Here is a 17,741-nt window from a genome sequence, read left to right as displayed (position 1 = left end):
TTCGTGTTATACGTATTATTATATCTCGTATTATTATCATATTATACACCGATACTACGTTTGAATTCAATTTGAACGACAGAGCAAAACAAGTACGATAAAGGATCGAATTTCGTTCACAAGTCTTATTCGACTCAGAGTTTCCTGTTCAAGAATTGCTGGGGATGACAGTAAAGCAGACATTATTGAACTGTACTAATATGGAATAATATATATATACTGCATATAATGATTCTACATATACTAAATATAATATTATATAATTTTACATACATAATCATTCTCATTATTATGCAATGATTCGAATCAAAACATATTCTATTTCCGATAAGGGGATAAAAGGATATTATTCTATTTATAAAAATGAATTGGAGAAGAATAAAAATTTCGACGATCTCGAAATAATGACATAGAAATTATCACTTTGTTTCTTATATACATATACGATCGGCTTTTTAATTTTCGAAATATTTGTAAAAAAAAAAGAAAAAATTGTCACTTTTACATACAATTTCGTTCACGTGTGAAAACTATCCACGTATTTTTTGTTAATATAAATACGACAACGAGGCAATTAATATGTAAAACGAAAAAAGCCATTTCCTCATGAAATATGGTAAACTTGAAATATTTCGACTCATAGTTTGGATAAAAATCGTCGTTTTCTGTTGCTATTATCTGTCCATCCAGAGATATTTAAAATTGTGCAGAATGGAAAAAAATAAAATATGAAATAACGCTTGATCGAAATTAGAACGATATCATAACTCGCCTGTATTAAATGATCATTATAATCAGTTTGTAAAAGATTAATAGAGGATAAATTATACCGAATAAAATACGATATAATCTAATTATCATATTGAACGAAAATTTTGAGAGAGTGGTGGTATATTCGAGATATATCCTAATTTAAAATTTTAATTGCGGTTATTTATTACAGTTACAGAGATATTAATAAAAAATTTTTCGACACTGTGCAAAGCGTTAGAAATATTAGGATTTCAAGAGTTTACAATATTCATTGAGAAGAGCAAAAATATATCTGCGATCAATCTTTAAACGTAAAATCGATCGTTCACATTCGATATCGTCAACATTAATATTAATATTAATTAATATTGACGAAGATCACTTGTTGTACGCAAACGTATTGCAAATTTTGGATTTCTAATCCAAATTTACGAAATAAATGAAAATACTGAAAACGTATTTTTTATACGGCCTTGCCAACTTTTTGTTCTACGTATTTGAATTGTTATCAGCAATATTGATAACAGTGAAATTTTGAATTAATATCGTCGTTTCTATGAATACGAAAATAAAATAGAAATCCCACCTGATACATATTTTAAATGTCATCTACTATTTATAGAAACAGTAAATAAGTTAAAGTCGCGTGCGTACACGTACACACATAAAGTAGAAGTTAATTACACGAAATGAAACCACAAAAATTAAATCATACGATCTCTCTTCCACACACTTTTTCATTCCATATTTTTCAATTGCGTAAATTGAACTGGAATAACATAATGAAGATCGTCAAAGTGCAACAAACTATCGTGCTCAAAATTACTATCGTTAATGTCATATTTATTGTTGTCGTATAATATTATTGTAACATCGATCGTAATAATTTTGATCGTTTTGCGATCGTTTCGTATATTTATTTCTCTACAAATAATAAGTGACGATATTTAACTCGCTTGTTGCGTATTTTGATGCGTTTAATAATAAATAATCGAAATTTGCTTGTATTTATTATATAAAAATTGTTCAAAATCTTGTTGCATATTTAAAAATCGTGAAAATCGCGGCGAGCATGTAGGTTTTCTGCAGCTTCGCCAAAGTTTTTCAATTAGAGTTTCGTTTTTTTTGGGGGGGAGGAGGGAGGAAAAATTGTGTTCGAAAGCTTTTCAAGTGAGAGGCTAGTGAAATTAACCGATTGGCCGCGATTATAGGTTGAAGGTTATTCTTCTGCTACGGCGAGTAAGCAGAAAAGGGTAGAATAAAATTTTTCTCATTTAAAAACTAGTTTTTCCGGAAATTAAGTTATAGAATTCGTTGATTACGTGATTACCTTTCGACCGTATACTTTCAATCTGGATTTTTCTCCCGAGAACAAAGGGGTTTAAACGATTTCATCGAAATTTTATTTCATACCTTTCATTTTCATTCCCATCCCGTGAATGTGAAATAACCTTTTATCGATTCTTCGACTCACTTGCGCTCAATCATCGGGAATAAGCTAAATTTCGTTAGAAAAAAATTTTTATCCTCTTACATCGAATTGTTAATAATTTGTTAATATTATCGATCGATATCACAACGTCTGAACGAATTCAATATAATACATTATTTCACGCACTTGAGATATTATTTAAAGTTTATTTGTAGCGGAGAAAAGAATATTACAAGATGAAAAATTTCTTAAATGTATAGAAACAAAAATTTTGGAAAAATGGTCCACGATTATTAATGCAATGATTGAAAATAATAAAAAGAGAACGATACTCGCAAGATCGCGCCAGTTTATGGCACGTAGTTTGCAGATCTTGTTTGAAAGTCATAATTCCAGAATAATCTCGTAAAACTAAAGTAAAGTATTCGCTCGATTTTTATAGGAAGAAACAAGATCCAGAAAGAGGGGGGAAAGAAAAAACGAGATATTTAAAATGTACTTTTTGTTTACATCTGCCAAAGAAGAAGAAACTTCTTATAATATAAACAACAACATCGTTGTTGCTTAATTCCCTTCGTCAATGTGTGAGGTTTTAATTTATGGAATATATTTCACGTGCAAATATCTATATACGTATACATTTTTTCGTGACGGTATAGAATAGTAAGTAGTGAAAATTGTTAAAAAAAATTTCAACGCCTCGACGTTTAAACGCGGGGAAAAGGAGAAATTCTTGGCCCATTGGATCGCGCTCGGTTAAACAAACACACACGCTTCGACTCGGCCCGTTCAACGCGTTCAATTTGAAACGTTGAACGCGTCGAAACGCGTTTTAATGAAATTGAAACGGTATCGGAGCGGGTAGCTGGGATCGAAATTCGCGGAAGCAATTTGTCCAGGGATTCTCGTCGGCCTCGATGAAATTACCGTCGAGGTATCGGGTTTCCACGGTGAACTTGGAACGTTCACGCTCGATCTACGCGCAGCCAGCCCTTCGTCTCTTTATTTCCTTCCTCGTTTCGTGTAGTGTTTCTTCCTTGTTTATTGCGCGATAAGACGGATCGTTGAATTTATTTTTTGCCAATCCTTATCGTTGAATTGTGAAAAGGGAGAGTTAAACAACAAAAATTTGAAACGTTTGCTCTTTATTATGCATCCTGTATATATACGGAGTCCATTTTTTTTATAACTTGTGATTAATTTAATGTAAACTTTTTATTTGTAGTTAAAAAATACTTGCAATGATTTGTTCAATTTAAAATTGGCCAATAAAAGAAATTGTGAAAAGGGAGATTATACAATAAAAATTTGAAACGTTCTTATTTATTATGCATCCTGTATAATAAATATACACAGTGTGTCAATATATACAGAGCGTTTATTTTGTCCATTTTTTATAATTATAACTTGTGATTAATTTAATGTAAACTTTTTATTTGTAAAAAATGATTTGTTCAATTTAAAATTGGCCGATAAAAGAAATTGCGTAGCGATTGATGGTGAAAGTGGTGTAAGTTTTTTAGACATAGATGGCGGGCACAGAATTTAAGACTTATCATCTACAATGGCGAAAATTTGAAAGAACCGCCCTTTGTGCAACGATGCCAGATCTATTACGTACGAAAAATGTAAGGATATGGAGGCAGTTATTACTTTATATATGCTGTGCCACGTAAAGAGCGTAAACAAATAATATCTCATGTTTAGTTTAATAAATATAATTAACAATTCAAAATAAAAAGTACTAATACTATTTTATTTCTTGTTATCATTTATGAACAAAATTGAATTGATACGAGATATATTTTAAGCGATATTTTAATTTTTCATAATTGAAATTGATTTGATTTTTACAATTGATTAATTATAAAAATGATGCAAGTCAATTTACAACCCGTAAATGTATATTATTTTAATTAAATTGGCATAATTAATTTTCTCGAAAAACAATAAAAAATGGGCTTGCATCACTTTCAAAATAAAATTCATATATATCTTTGTAAAGTTGAGTTCGAAACATAAAACTATCGATCGAGGCTTATTTATCAAGTTATAATTTAAAATGGAAATTGGTTTTCGTTATACGTTTAAATTGCGTCAACAACTTAATGAGCCTCGACCAACCTTTTCTTATTTGTTTCCACATGTATCGATTTTTCATAATCGATATAATATGTCAACGTTCTGCGAGCTGTACGAAATAAAAAATAGACGTGCGATTTCGATTTTCGAAATGCTTTTCGTAGTTGCCTTTAGTTTTCGAATTATTTGCAAGAAAGTTTCGGTGCTGTGCATCGAATGCCGCATATGCGTTCATATACGGCGTGTGCAACTGCATGCGACCATCATTTCTCAACTGTCACCGAGATGTATTCATAGAGAGAGAGAGAGAGAGAGAATTCAATAGCAAAATGTCGAAAGTTTTTTTTTTTTTTTTTTTGCAAACAACTCGAAAACTATAAGCAACCTCCCTGTCACGTAGTTTTATATTTATATTATAAAGAAGAATTCAAAAGGTTTTCACAATATTTTTTTTAAGCTTGCTAATTTTAAAGTTCGTTTTGAATGATAATAATCTAGAGTTTTTATTATGCAAACATTTTTTTTTCTTTTTTTTCGTGAGAAAAGATTGAACAAGTCATGGAAATAAAACAATCTAAAATAAGCCACATTATAATTTTTTTATTGCATGATCTAACGTCTGTTTTATTAAATTAAAATAAATACAGTATAATATTTAGTCGTGAATTTGCTCAAAAGGAAAGAATCAATCGTCATATTTTTATACAAAAAGATTACATAATCTCTTACCAATTTATATCAAGAAAACAATTCTCGGCACACTGCTGATTAAAACGCAACTTCCCATTGGAATTCCTTTTTCCTTTTAACTTTCTACAAATAAGAAAACAAATATGGAAAATCTGGCAGGCAGATAAACGAGGGAAACAGAAAAACTTGTTCTCTCGCCTGACTCACGTCCTCCCTTATTACGAGGAGAATTGGAACAGGGTTAAGAATGCACGATTAGGAGATTATTGAAGCTCGTTCGAGATAAGATAAAGTTCACGATCGATGGAAATCAGAAGAAGAAGAAAGATAGGTGTTACGAGGGGGTGTATAATCACCGGCTCCGTTTCAACGAGGGGGATAACAGGATGGAAAACAGAAGTTGAAAAGCAAGAAGTTGATGCTCGAGCGCTGATCAGTCGACTGGCAAAGGCAGCTCAGAATGAGGAAGATAACGAGAAAGAGGGGAGGGGATTAGGAATGGAAAGAAGCGGAAGTCGAAGCTGGTCTCTCTCTCTCTCTTCTCGCGTTTAATGCTTCCATTATTAGAGGATCCATAATTTCACCTGTACGTGAATTACTTATTTTTTTCCAACGTTTGAATCATTGAATAATGGAAGATTGGACGGAAGAGCCGAGCTCGATTTTTATTTAATTTGAAAAATTAATCGCAGACACATTGATCGCAGCTTAATAAATTAGCACTTTATAGCAAGATTTTCAATTTTTTCCAATTCTTGCGACTTAATACACTCGATCAAAATTAATCGCGATGAACAACTTATCTAAAGATTTTGCAACGAGCTTATTTGTATACATTTCGAGGAGAAATAGAAGCATCCTTCGTTTATTCATAGCTGAATTCCCCTCCTTTCTCATTTTCCCTCTTTTCTTTCTAGTTGGTGTAATTGGTGTAATAAAACAGGGAGAGTCGAAGACGACAAACAGAATGATTCGATGTAGAAAGATATCGGTTTATCTGCCTCGTCTTTGCTAATGCGATAATCTTCGATCCGGTGGTGGAAATTACGGAGAAAACAGATCGGCTAATGCATTTTTCCCCGCCATTGTCTCAAGTATCGGCAACACTTCTCAACGTTTTCGCCTCGATGCAACGAGGAGGCAACCTCGCAATCAAGCCTCGAGATAATTCGATCGAGAGGATAGCGTTTTAACCGAATCCCAAGCTGGAATTGAGCGATATTTAATTGGAATTAAATTCAAAGTTGAGGCATTTTTTTCTGAATATATTTTTTTCTCGTCGAATTTAAAACAGGGGCGAGATTCAATTGGAAATTTTATCGATTTTGTGGAACGTTTGTCTATGTATAGTATGATAGAATCGTATTATTTAAAGAATTCTGAATGTTTGATTATACAAAGATAAAAGAAAAATATGAAACGACTGTTGCATAAGGGATTTAATTGAAATATTATTAATATGCGTTTTAATAGCTAAATAAAAAAGTAAGTAAATATTAATGAGAATAACGATATTGTTAGTATAATTCTTGATTTTTCAAAAATTCAAAGTTAAATAAATTCGTAATTCGAGGAGTAATAATAAAATCAATTTGGTATAAAGCAAGTGATAAGAAGATCGAAATGCTACGATCAATCATTCTCCATATGATATATTAAATACGAGGAAAAACCTGAAAATCGAACTCCAATTGATTATTTCGTTGACAGATACGTACAAATAATAATTGGCTAGAAAATAATAATCAAAATATCTTAATAAATAATTTGTGCATCAAAGAAAAGGACACTTTGTTTCCTTTGTTTTTAATAAAAAGCTATCTATCTTCACGTATATAAGAAGAATCCAATGATATTTTAATTCAAAATCTTAGAGTTTAGGTTAGGTAAGATCAAGTTATTTTAAAGATACTTGATTGAGGTCGAGTGGAGAAATGTTAAATAGAAATTTAAAAGTACGAACATAAAGAATGAAGAAATATTAACGATCCAAATGACGCAGTTGAATAATTTTTTAGAGCGTAATTAAAAGTATTTCGCGTGATTTTGTTACATTTTTTGCTACCAATTATTTAAAAATTATTATTCTTACTCTCTACTCTTCTTGCTTTACGTTCTTCTCCGTTTTAGAATTTTAGAATTTCGAGAAGCATTCATTTTCATAAAGAGTTATTTCTAGAAAAAAAAAAAAAAAAAAAAAAAGAAATAGATTCTTTTTACAACGAAACATTCTAGAAAATTAATGTTCAGACGTGTCCTTAATTTGCATCGCGTTCTATCTTTCAGTTCAGGCAAATCTTTCGGCAATAATTAAATTCCTCACGGCGCATTTATTCAACGAGAACGCGGCTTAAACCGTCATCTTGCAAGGAGTCCAGTAACCCCTATTTTCTTTGGGTGCCATATTTTTCCATTATTTTTTGAAAAATCGTGTTTTCATTTCAAACCCATTTTTCTTCTTCTAATATGCATCACTGTAATCCACTATTATTTATTAGAATCTCATCAATATTCGTAATCAATAATAAATAAATTGTTTGAAATCAATATCAATACATTTCCAGTATGCTGTCGAGTGCACATAACCTCACTTTTCGCACAATATCGCAACAATTATAATATAAAGTGTTTCGATACGACTAATTTAATATACAATTTGACACAATATTTTAAAAGTTTAAGTGCTAATTATATTATTTCTTTCGCAACATTTCCAGTATGCTGTCCAGTGCACATAACCTCACTTTTCGCACAATATCGCAACAATTATAATATAAAGTGTTTCGATACGACTAATTTAATATACAATTTGACACAATATTTTAAAAGTTTAAGTGCTAATTATATTATTTCTTTCGCAACATTTCCAGTATGCTGTCCAGTGCACATAACCTCACTTTTCGCACAATATCGCAACAATTATAATACAAAGTGTTTCGATACGACTAATTTAATATACAATTTGACACAATATTTTAAATGTTTAAGTGCTAATTATATTATTTCTTTCGCGACATTAAAATATTTTATTAAAAAGTTTTAATATTCGTCAAAATCGAAATTAAATCAAATAATAGAAACGACTTCCGATATCGCTTTTTGATTATAATCCTTATTATCCACTTGTCTGTAGACTCGTCTCGATCTACTTGTCCGTCCATAACCAGTCTATTTCTCGCCTGACCACACGGTTGTCTTAATCCACTTGTCCAACCACGATAATCTTAATACACTTGTCAAGCGATGGTCGTCTTAATCTATTTGTCCAGCCATGACAGCTTATTCTACCTACCTTTGACCGTTCTAACCACCTTATTCCATTTATCTGACGATCCTCACTTATTCCGTTTGATTGGTTACGTAATCACAATCAGTATCAGCTTGCCAACTGGTCCAAAGATTAACGAGAAGAAAACGAGAATCTTCAAAATCGAACTTGAATTGAATCACAATATGTGATTGTGATATATCTGTAAAAAAAGAAGAAACTCTCTTCCACTCTTAATCTATCGAGAGATCCCTTCTATCGACGACCATTCACTTTGTGATCTCCGACGAAACCCAGAAAAATATCCATCGATTGTAAGAAAACCCTGCCCGTCCACCTTGAATTCGATGGAGAAGATAACGTGGAAATTTGTGCAGAGGGGGGAATGCGATGGCATCCCGAAAGATCTCGAAAGGAAGGAAGTAAAAGGAGGAGGAGCGAAAGAGTCGAAGAAACGAAGAGAGTCGGTTCGAAGCAAAGCGATAAACTGGTGGAAGTAACAAAGTGGATAATAAAATAGGTGTATCCCAACCGACAACTACTTAGAAACGGTGATGACATTATGTGCAAAGAAGAGATAAAAGAAAGAGACTAACCGATACAGCGTGTAATCGTCCAATTACAATAAAATAAACCAATTCCTTTTAAAAAAAACGAAGAAACTTAATCGTGAGACCACGTATTTGTACCCCTTTTAGCGACCACCATGCTCGATCCTCTACATCATACGACTTGATAGCCGCGATATAAACGAGAATTAAGGCGCATTGTGTTTCGAGCGTGTTAATACTCCGTAATGCGGGATGAAAGAAAAAAATGAGAGAAAAAGAAGAAAAAGAACAAGAACGAGAAGAAGAAGAAGAAGAAGAAAAACAAGAAGAAAAAGAACAAGAACGAGAAGAAGAAGAAGAAGAAGAAGAAAAACAAGAAGAAAAAGAAAAGAAGAAAAGAAGAAGAAAATAATAACGGGAGGATTTTTAATCGGTTGTGGGAAAGGAGGAAGCAGAAATGGAGTTTGACGTATCGGTTCCTCGCTAGGAGATGAGAAATTTCGCGCGAAATCTCGAGCGTAATCTCGAGCGTATGCAGATGGAAGTATAACACGAGAGGAGGGTTGCTTTCAACCTCTTTTTCAGCCACCGCACGCGGTTGTACGCGCGCTTTCCCTCTGAAACTTGTTTTTTCCCCTTTGCGTCAATTTAAATAACTTTTAAAATACACTAACCGTAATGACATTCCGCCTGTTCAATTTTGAACGCGCTACCATTTTTCTTTTTTCCCTCTTTTCTTCTTCTTCTTCTTCTTTTTTTTTTTTTTTTTATCATTGTCAGGTGTAGAAAAACCCCGTAAAAGTAAATACACGCGTGATGCATGCATCTATCTGGATAAATCGAGAAAAATGTTTTTTTGCGGTATATAAAATTGTTAAACATTCAGAACAAGGCAAAAATTGCAATATCTGTATGGTAGTTGGTAATTGATAATGTGAATGGTATGAAAAAGTATAAAAAAAATGTTGTCTTAATAAAATGTTCGAGTTGTTGATCTTTCGATATTTTTTTTTTTTAAATATTTACACAATACTGTTATAAGTAGTTATACTTAACTGTTTGGAATAAGAATTTGTAGTAAATTTCTTTTAGCATCCATATTTACTTCAAATGTAAACGTGTTTGCTTGTAAGGAAAGAACTTTGATACTTCTTTTCACATTTTTATAGAGCATTTTAAAGAGGCGAATCAACAACTTTGATAACCAATAACGAGTCAATTCAAATATTTAATTGCAAAATATTTACATTAATATTTCTTAATATCGTCGAGAGTTGCTTCATGAATTTTTAACTCAAATATTTATTTTACGATACGCATAATTGAGAATCAAGCGAAAGTCGATCGATTAAAATGCATATTGCTGCATTTGGAAAATCTATTATAATTTGAAATTAATTAGTAATTTAAATATTCTGCGTTCGAGTTGATTCAAACTTTTCACATCACGTTTCAAAACGTCTATTTCATTACATTATTTTCTTCGTAATATAAATATATTATAATATAATAGTAGAATATTTATTGCTCATGAAAAACAATATTTATGATTGAAATAAATTAATTTACTATAATTTATCCATATATCTAGTTTTCAAATTATTTCATGAAATATCATTGTATTAATTTTCCAAATATTATACAGTTGTAAAGCATTGCAACAATGCATTTAATAATACACTACAAGATCTGAAGGCTCTTCACGATAATACCAAAAGATATATCGATAGTTTTTCCTCTTCACTGATGAACAAAAGAACCCTCGCCACTCCTGGCAAATATTGACTGTGAATAAAACTTTGTCTTTGTTTTCGCATAATCGCTTTATTTCTCCATCCAATTCAATCCAAATTTCTTACATAATTTACTACTAATTCTGTTTTATATCTTATATTAACTTTATTCTTAAATTATATATTTTATAATTCAAAATTCAATCGAATTTTCTTACATACATTTTTATTCATATATATATATTCATTATATAAATTTATACTAATATTGAATAATTTAATTTTAAAAATAATTGAATAATAAAGTATTATCCAACCTTAAAAACTTTAATCATATAATAAAACTAAAAAACCATGTATAATATATGTAATATATGTATCAAAATTTATTTAAAAAATATATGATAGAAACCACAACCTATCTTGTCTGTTATCTTGTGTCTAACTGTTTAATTTACATTTTGATTTTTATACTCGAATAAAAAAAATATTTCGTGAAATTTTATAGAATTTTATTCATATTAATTTTATTACAAACCACGATGTACGAAAAAATTGTTTATTTTTTAAGCATCGAAAAACAATTAACCATTCTTACCAACAAAGGATAACATAGTTATTTCAGTGTTCTCAATTAATCAATATCTTTTTTCACAAATCCATTCTGTGATATAGTAATAGAAAAAGTGAACACTATAAATACAATATATCTCCTTTAAATCAGTTTATCTTGGAACCTAATGATATTGAAGAGTATTTTATATTTAAAAACTATCTGAAGAAGCATATCATTTGATAAAATTATATCTTCTCAAATAAATCAACACTAGTCATTCCTTATAAGAAAACTGCTAAAACACTTATGCTAGAAAATTATCACCTTTACAGAATTATGAAGAAGAAACAATTTTCTTTCATAAATCTTTTGTTCCTTGTCCATTTTGATATATTAATGGAAAAAGTGAACACTATAATATAACAAGATATCTCCTTTAAATCAGTTTAAACAAATATCTTGGAACCTAATGATATTGAAGAGTATTTTATATTTAAAAACTATCTGAAGAAGCATATCATTTGATAAAATTATATCTTCTCAAATAAATCAACACTGGTCATTCCTTATAAGAAAACTATTGAAACACTTATGCTAGAAAATTATCACCTTTACAGAATTATGAAGAAGAAACAATTTTCTTTCATAAATCTTTTGTTCCCTGTCCATTTTGATATATTAATAGAAAAAGTGAACACTATAATATAACAAGATATCTCCTTTAAATCAGTTTAAAAATCAAATATCTTGAAACCTAATGATATTGAAGAGTATTTTATATTTAAAAACTATCTGAAGAAGCATATCATTTGATAAAATTATATCTTCTCAAATAAATCAACACTATTTCATTCCTTATAAGAAAACTGCTAAAACACTTATGCTAGAAAATTATCACCTTTACAGAATTATGAAGAAGAAACAATTTTCTTTCATAAATCTTTTGTTCCTTGTCCATTTTGATATATTAATGGAAAAAGTGAACACTATAATATAACAAGATATCTCCTTTAAATCAGTTTATCTTGGAACCTAATGATATTGAAGAGTATTTTATATTTAAAAACTATCTGAAGAAGCATATCATTTGATAAAATTATATCTTCTCAAATAAATCAACACTGATCATTCCTTATAAGAAAACTATGAATTATGAAGAAGAAACAATTTTCTTTCATAAATCTTTTGTTTCTTGTCCATTTTGATATATTAATGGAAAAAGTGAACACTATAATATAACAAGATATCTCTTTTAAATCAATTTAACCAAATATCTTGGAACCTAATGATATTGAAAAATACTTTATATTTAAAAACTATCTGAAGAAGCATATCATTTGATAAAATTATATCTTCTCAAATAAATCAACACTATTTCATTCCTTATAAGAAAACTGCTAAAACACTTATGCTAGAAAATTATCAACAATCTTTTTGTATTTACATTTCCCCTGTCTTCACATTATGCATTACAAATTCTACAATAATTCTTTTAATACAAACCACTTACCAATTTCTTTTAATTACAAAACTCCTCTATCACGCTTCTCAAAGAAAAAAAAAGAATTCTTAAATCCAAATAATAACCTTTCACTTTTCGTTTTCAAAACATTTGCAAGATAATCGAATGGATCGATCGATTTAAACGAGGCGGCCCAATGTCCGCTCGAATATTAATCCGATTCATCGTTGTCGCGTCTTGAAACTTCTCGCTTCCGGTTGTTATCGTTCACGGTCGAGCAGTTAATCGGTTAATAAATCGAGGAACCTGGCCGGTTTCTTGTGTCGGCGGCGATCGATCGAGTTATCGGTTTACTTTGGCATCGAGCACAAAGCACGCCCGCTCCACCGATCTCTTTGAAAGAGAAATTTTCTGATTGGTTCATTTACCGAAGGAGGTGGCGATCAGCCTTTCGAAACGATGCACTTGTTTTCCATCGCGTTTGAATCGATTCGAAATAAACGAGATTTTTTCCCCATCGCCTTTTCGACGATCGAGAAAAATTCCGTTCGTTCTTTTCCATGAGTTCGAGTCTCGTTCGATTCGATTCGATCGTAAGATGGATACGACGAATGTGTTAAACTGCACGGTTAAACATTTCTGCGTTTAATAATGTAATGCCATATGAAATAATCGAAATACGAACGAAGGAAGGAGATTTTTTTTTTTTTTTTTCCATCGAGAAAAATTCTGCTCGTTCTTTTCTTTTCGATGAGTTCGAATAATAAGAGAAGAGAGCTTAACCTGCACGGTTAAACATTTCTATGTCGAATAATGTAACGTGATATGAAATTTCTGGCAAACTGGGTGGAGAGTGTGATTTTATTGTGGAGAAAGTTTGATGGAACGTTTAGATTGATTGCTTCTAGCGGACGATGAGATATTACCAAGTTATTATAAAAATTGTGCGAAATACATTGCTTACGATCCACGGTAAAGAATAAATTTTGAGAGAAAGTTGGAGCATTTTTTATTTTTCGAAAATCTCGTGCAACGGGTGGAATCAACTCAACTGGATCGATGCGTGAGAATTATTTGTGCAACGGGGGTAAATAGAGGGCGTTAAAAATTTAATGAATACTTTATAAGTCAGAATTTTTGTAGTATTGTAGAGTTATAATATTTTGGAGAAATGAAAAAAAAAAAAATGAAAGATTGATTTCAGTTCAAGGTGTGGTGTTCCCCTAAGAAATATTCGTGTATGCATAATTCATTATCGATTACGTATTCACAATGTTTCAAATAAAAACTATTGGGTTCGTTTCGAGAACGTGAATTATTGATTGAATTTATTATAAGATTTATGATTTACGATCGAAAAAAAAAAAATTCGTACACTAATTGTAACGAAAATTTTGTTGTAATTTATTGAACGATATATATATATGTAATAAATATTATGCAAATATGTACATATGTGTATTATGTATATTATATTTTGTAAAATAAAAGAATTGAAAAATATTAAATAAATATATTAGGTATTTGAAAGAAGAATATTATATATATAATTTAATATGATATTTTGTAAGATTTCGTTAAATTTACAATATGAATTAATTTGAACGAAAGGGAAAAATTAATTTTGGAATATCACGTGTTATAAAAAGACAGAAATTACGAAAATTGAATAGCAAAAAGTTAATTAGGCTAATTAAATTATGATTTTACGATTATTTCTCCATTAATTGCAAATAATTTAAGAATGTTTACAAAAGAAATATCATGTAAGTAAAAAGAACGAAAGAATACTATATTTTAAAAATTATTAGAATTATGATTTTAATTATTTCTCCATTAATTACAAATTAAATTTAAGAATATTTATGATAGAAATTGTTTAAAAATTTACAAACAAGACAAATTTTGGATATAATCTGATATAGTTTTAAACATAACATCTAATTCGAATTTCAAAAAGAAGTAAAATCTTATGAGTTTATTTCGTTGAAATTTTTAATTACGAAAGGCCTTCCTTTTTTTTTTTATAAAGGGATATTAATATCTTTCCGATTATCTATAAATTGTCCAAAAAGGAAAAATAATTCATAAAATAGCATCCTTTCAAACGTTTGAGACGACTTAACAACTAGGTTTCTAGTAAAAGCTACGATGATCCACATAGATCATACATAGATCTATTTTTCATAGTGAGTCTAATTCATAAAAGTTCAAAAGAAAGGGGCCAAAAACCAAAAAAATGATGAGTTCTTTTTCAATCGTTATCCTAATAAATTTCGTTTATTCGACCTAATTCAATCTCAAAATAAAATATCCGAAACATTTTAACGAAACATTTTCAAAAATGCATGCAACGACGAATCATTTCGCGAAATGGAAAAACGCCCAGAATTTAATTGCCCGGCTCGTTTCCCGAATTACAGAATATCTCGATAGAGGAAACAATATCGGTAAGAAGTCGTCGACTAAAAATACAACGTCGGTCAGAAATTTTTCCCCTTCTTCTTTTGAGCCGCAGCATTCAAAATTTAAAATTGACCCAATTTTTTTCTTCCTTTCTTAATTGCCTCTTTAAAACTGAATGCGGATCCCTTGGCGGGCAGAATCGCCTCGTGAAATTGAACGTGCCACATCTTCCCCCCCTTTCGATCCTCGAAAGATACACGCTCGAGAAAAAGCTTCTTCTCGAGAAAGGGTGGAACAAAACTTTCCACAAAACAAATTTTTAATCGCCTTTGCCCGTAACTTTCACTCTCTCTCTCTCTCTTCTTCGTGTGATCGTACGTAATTCTGAATATAATGAATTCAGAAATTTCACTCGGTCGATGGCAATATGCCCTTTTCGTTCGGTTAATAGGATCACGAAATGATCAGATTATTTGCCCGAACATTGACTCGGCAATAATTATTTTGCAATAACCGCCTCCGAATCGGTGTTGAAATCGAAAATAATTAATATCGAATCGATCTCTCGGCTCGCTTCTTATGACTTTCTTATTCATCGAAGGTTGATTTCGAATGAATCGTTAGTAGATTAAAACGAGGAGGTTAATTTTCAGAAAGAATGTCGCAATATTGTTGTAATAAAATTATCCTGGGATTCGATTAATTATTCTAATCTAAAATGATTTTTTCGTTGTTGTTTAATTACATTTTATTTCGACGAACGAAACATCTTGAAGGGTATCTTAAGGAAAAGTTGTTCAAGATGGTATAATTGGTATTAACTCTGTCTTTGTTTTTGTTGTAATTGATTTTAATCTATGATAATTGACAATAAATGTTTGTTTTTCTCTGCTCTTATCGATTTTTGGAATGGGAAAGATATCAACTTGATTAAGGAAAACTCTTTGGTATAAATACAGAGGTAAAAATTTATTGTATTATCGTAGAATTAACATTTTTCACGAGGAACAATGGGAAACTTGTCGTTGTGAAACAATTTATCTGAGGTTTACAATTAAAAACTTGACGATCGCCTAGAAAAAACTTTAAACGGACGATATTTTAGTAACAATTTTACGTATCAAATGTTTGGTGAAACGAGAAGAAAAAGATCAAATATTTATCTTTTACCTCGTCGTAAAACTAGCAATTTGAAAAAAGGTGGAAATGTAAATACAGACTCGTACGTCGTAGATAAGATAAAATCAACATCATTTTTCTTCCAAATTGGTATTTCTTCCAATAAACTTCTTCTAATTCCCGTGATATTTTTTTTTTTTTGCCTCCCCATGCATACATCAATAATAATAAACCAGAGAATAATTTTATAATTGTGTGCAATAAAATTCCATCCACCTCTCTTGATTGGCTTCCTTTCATACCTTACGTTTCTACTAAATAATTTCTTCTGCTAAATAAATAAATAAATGGTATGAGAACGTGTGCGTTCCCAACAAATGGATAATCGCCGATAGATGTATTTGCAAGATGGATTTGCAGATGGGATGCGGACGAGTAGATAAATAGGCGGATAGATTTGAGGTACGAGATACGAGGAGACAAAGGCCGATTGTGCAAGAGTGTGCCCCACTGATAACGAGAGTGGAACAATTTGGAAAACTCGAATCATCCTCTCATTTCGAGTGTGAGCCACTTTTCGAACGAGTCATATACGCGTCATATGTGTACACCTATCGAATTGAATTTTTCGCACAATTTTTAAATCGAAATAAAACTATTTGAGATATTTTCGAAGGCTTTGTTGGAACAACGAATCGAAGATGGTTACGATAATTATAAATTCGTATTCCTCGAGATGTTAACAAAAATTGTTGTTGCCGATATAATTATTTGGAAGGTCAGAGATTAGGATTTTATATATATTTTTCAATATGTGAATATTTGTAGAATAATAATATATATATAAATGTTTTAGATAAACATCAGGCATTAAATATTGTAAAAATAAATATATATATATATATTGTTAGTGTATGCGTGTTAAATATATTAATAATTAATAAAGTTTTATCTGGCCTTTAAATTTTTTACTTTGAAAACGTGGAAAATATTGAAAATTGTCGAATAATCTTAATTAGTAATAGTATCGGGAGGTAAATATGATAAATTTTATCTTTTGATTGATAAAATATTTTTATAACGACGTATATACGAGCTTCTTAACCTAATTAACGGACTTATTACATTAATCATTACTAATGTACACACAATTAATATGGTATGAAAAATTTTATCGAAGCTGATAACTGGAAAATTAAAACCGATTGCAAGGAAAAATTGTATTAATAGATATGATGATCTTAACGATTTTCCAAAGTTATTAGTTCAAGTTTGCTTTATATCATCAATTGTAGAACGTAATTTATATATATTATTCAAATGACTCCTTCTTTTCCTTCTATGAATTTTATTCGTTTTATTTTTTAACTTTCGATGATTATGGTTGATTTTGTTCTTCGACTCGTCATTTTTTGAAATATCTCAAATATATCTATAAAAATTCATATTGTGATTAGATTAATTCTATTATGTATTAAAATCTATTTTTCTTTAAAATTATAACGTATCTTTGTTTTGTTAAATTTTTATTATATGGAATTTAAAGAAGTGAATGTGAATATAATTTATTTAAAATGTCGCGTGTTATAAAAAAAATAATTAAATTATGAATGAATGAATGTGAGGAAAAATTCACAAAAAAATTAGTGAATGCATATGTCATTGTGACATTGTTATTTTATGAATGAT

General features: G+C 30.2%; 1 protein-coding gene across 1 annotated transcript in view; it reads left to right on the top strand.

Moving 5' to 3' along the window:
- GABA-B-R2 (gamma-aminobutyric acid type B receptor subunit 2) overlaps positions 1–17,741 on the top strand; it is a 192,557-nt gene that overhangs the window by 131,985 nt on the left and 42,831 nt on the right. The gene's annotated exons all lie outside the window — the stretch shown is intronic.

The sequence above is a fragment of the Apis florea genome, unplaced genomic scaffold (assembly GCF_048593485.1).
Source record: "Apis florea isolate Af1SG1 unplaced genomic scaffold, ASM4859348v1 contig_2274_pilon, whole genome shotgun sequence".
NCBI lineage: Eukaryota > Metazoa > Arthropoda > Insecta > Hymenoptera > Apidae > Apis > Apis florea.
The sequence above is the reverse complement of the archived record's forward strand: the minus strand, read 5'-3'. Positions and strand labels throughout refer to the sequence as shown.